Source organism: Etheostoma spectabile, chromosome 6, assembly GCF_008692095.1.
Source record: "Etheostoma spectabile isolate EspeVRDwgs_2016 chromosome 6, UIUC_Espe_1.0, whole genome shotgun sequence".
Classification (NCBI taxonomy): Eukaryota; Metazoa; Chordata; class Actinopteri; order Perciformes; family Percidae; genus Etheostoma; species Etheostoma spectabile.
Window position 1 is genome coordinate 12506099 of NC_045738.1, and position 3028 is coordinate 12509126.

The 3028-nt window shown below is 39.3% G+C and overlaps 1 protein-coding gene across 1 annotated transcript in view; it reads left to right on the plus strand.

The window, feature by feature from the left end:
• erfl1 (Ets2 repressor factor like 1) overlaps positions 1–3028 on the plus strand; it is a 40973-nt gene that overhangs the window by 2046 nt on the left and 35899 nt on the right. The window contains exon 2 of the mRNA XM_032518733.1: positions 1955–2124. The gene's annotated coding sequence lies outside the window, so the exon portion shown is untranslated. The remainder of the gene's footprint in view (positions 1–1954; positions 2125–3028) is intronic.

The window sequence follows — 3028 nt, forward strand, 5'->3', positions numbered from 1 at the left end:
TCTCTCTCTCTCTCTCTCTCTCTCTGTGTGTGTGTGTGTGTGTTGGCCTGAAACAGTTCGTCCTGTCTGTGTTTCCTGTGTGTGAAGTTCCAGACCAACGTGTTGAACCCTCTCGTCTCGGCCGGTTGTTATTTCTCTGGGTTTTTGTGCCGCCTCTCGCCGGCCGTCTCATCCGTCTCTGTGCTGTCAATACTTGGTGGAAATATTTCCACCATTAAATGGCATTTGGGGAAAAATTCTCTCCACGTCACTCACCCTCCCCTCCTTCACCCTCCACCTCTGCACGGCTGGCTTTGAACTCGTTAACCCGTCCAATCACATATAATCTAATTATGATATCAGCGCTTTAACGCCACACTGTGCAGGCAGATATTACACATATCTCTCCCGCCACTGACAGACCTTCTCTGCTCCTTTTCATTACAATAATAATATTGACAATAGTAACAATATTAATAATGATAATAATAATCGATTACATTATCATGCTTTCATAAAACAAACAGGATAACACTTATTTTCGTTTGAAAGTAATCATATTATTATTATTAACCTATTATTATTGCTATTATTATAAGGCTATTATATCGAACGAATACTCTTCATTCAAGAGTTGATTTCTTAAAGCATCATGTTAGAACTTGAAACTCCTCCTTTTCCACTTAATTTATATTTATGAAAATTATCCTATTAGATTTTTCCAAAAGTCTTTTTATAGTTTAATTTTCTCATATAATTGTATTTGATTTGATCTTTAAAAAATAAAAATACTCAACTAATGTACTGCTGTTCCGTCCGTAACATACTTATCATTCAATCGCCGTCACTTCCACAGAAAGAAAATATGAACATGGCTGTTTCTTTTTTATCCGTGTATCTATTTTTTAGAGAATTGTTAGAATCATTATCTTGTTTTCAATTTTTTTTTTTATTGTAGATTTTTTTTTATTATTACGTCCAATAACCTATATGTCAATTAAACTTTCTTTTCGGGTTATGCTTGCGATTCTTTGGTGTGGAATTACGATTTTGGACCTCCCTTCCTAATATATTTCTCTTTTCTTTGTTTTTGTTTTTCGTCTTCTGGAAATAGACTATTGGCTTTCTTTTATTCATCAAGGCAGTCGACTTATGGGGTCTCTCACCTCTTCTCATCTCCATCTTCATTCGGAAAAAAACTTGTGACTGTTGCGAGAGGCGGGTTTTGATTTTTAAAAAGTGCTCTCATCCTTAATGTGTTGTCATCTGGAAAGCAATTTCGTATGATCAAAGTGCGGCTAGTTAGTGCGGTCAATATCCTCTCCAGCAACCTTCTCATATATCGATAACAAGACAGCAGAGCCTCTCGCTGAGCTGCGTTCAGGGCCTCTGTATCAGCTCTGTGTGCCGATAAACCCGGATACACCCCGTGCGCAAAAAAACAACAACTATAACCTCATTTGGCCTATACATTTCAGAAGACTTCCATATAAATGAAATATAAGTCCCTCTGGGGATTTGGTTGGAATATTGTAGAGACATCTACTCGAGACATGAATACCATCAATTGCGATTAGGATAAGTTATTTGCAAATAACTGCGCAAAAGACGCACTAAGAAGAAGGAAAATGGTACTTTATTACTAATTAAGTCATGCATATGGGGTATTAGTGATTTTTGTCATACTGGCCTCTCTTCCTCTACTGTATGACAGTAAAGAGTAAATAAGGTGATTGATCTGTGGTCGATGTGGCAGCAGTGGTCCTGCGGGAAAACAGCAAAACACAAGCGCCAGGATCGGCTCCACAGTTGGACCGACGCGTCGCTGGTCCCGGAGTTTATTTAGTCTTATTTTTTTATTATTTTTTTTTTAATGATTTGAATGAAAAGTTTGTCCACAGAGACTCGTCTTTTTGTGTCTATAATGATAATTTAATGTAGGCTATTATCTGTTTATTCCTTTCTCTTTTTTTAGTGACGCATTTGTGCAGCGCGACAGCGGCACTTCCTTCCCCCCTCTGACCTCCTCCCTTCCGGGTCGGAACAACGAGCGCAGCGGCGAACCAATTCCAGTCCGGTCCGAAAGACGGTGGTCGGGCTTCGGCCTCACGTGCATCTCTGAGGCGGGGCGACGCGGAGGTCCAGGTCGGTGAACTTCCTCCTCCAACCTGCCAATATCTCAGTCTCCCTTTGCTTTTCTGGCTGATTTTCTTTTACACTTGCCTTCATTTGTCTTTTAAAACCACGCTCATTATATCCACAAATATTTCATATCAAATTATTGGACGTGATGTCACTTCAGGTCAACATGTTTTTCCATGGGATGAGTCATATGTTGTTAATTTAAAATTAAAGATCAAAACTGCAAGTGTGTCCATGTGGAGATGGAAACTGTGACACTTACTTGAACAAATAGTGATTTTATATAGGCTATATTTTAGATTTTAAATATATATCTGTGACAAGGGAATTTCCGCACTGTGGGATGAATAAAGTATTATCTAATCTAATCTAATATTACTGCACAATGGGAAGCCTTTGAGTCTCTCTCTCACTGACTGCTAAATCAGGAACTGAAATTATTATGAACACAGACATTTTGATAGTGATATCATGTGTAGCTTCAATTTTGAACGTTGCAAGATTTTCTTGGTCAGATACCTTGATCAGCTTTGGATTCAGGGTTTTTTGTTTTTGTTTTTTTCAAACACCACTTTCTTGCTATTGAAAATGTGTCTGTGATGAAGCTGCACAGACCTGTCTGTGAATAATCAAAGATGTCCAATGCGCCATGCAATAGCCCTTGGCCATAACCGGTCACATGAAGGATGCTCCTCCAGCCTGGCAGCTAATGTTTGAATGTATCCCCTGGCATCTCTGCTCCATCCTAATTCTACTTGTCTGAAATTAGTCCCTCGGTGCACCTTAAAATTTGTCTTTTATTATTCAGGCATCACTGTTTGGTTGTATGCACACTTCTACCTGTTACACTCTAAGCCTATAGGGCAATTGAATGACTCCTTTGTATCTTCCCCCCCCCCCCCCCCCC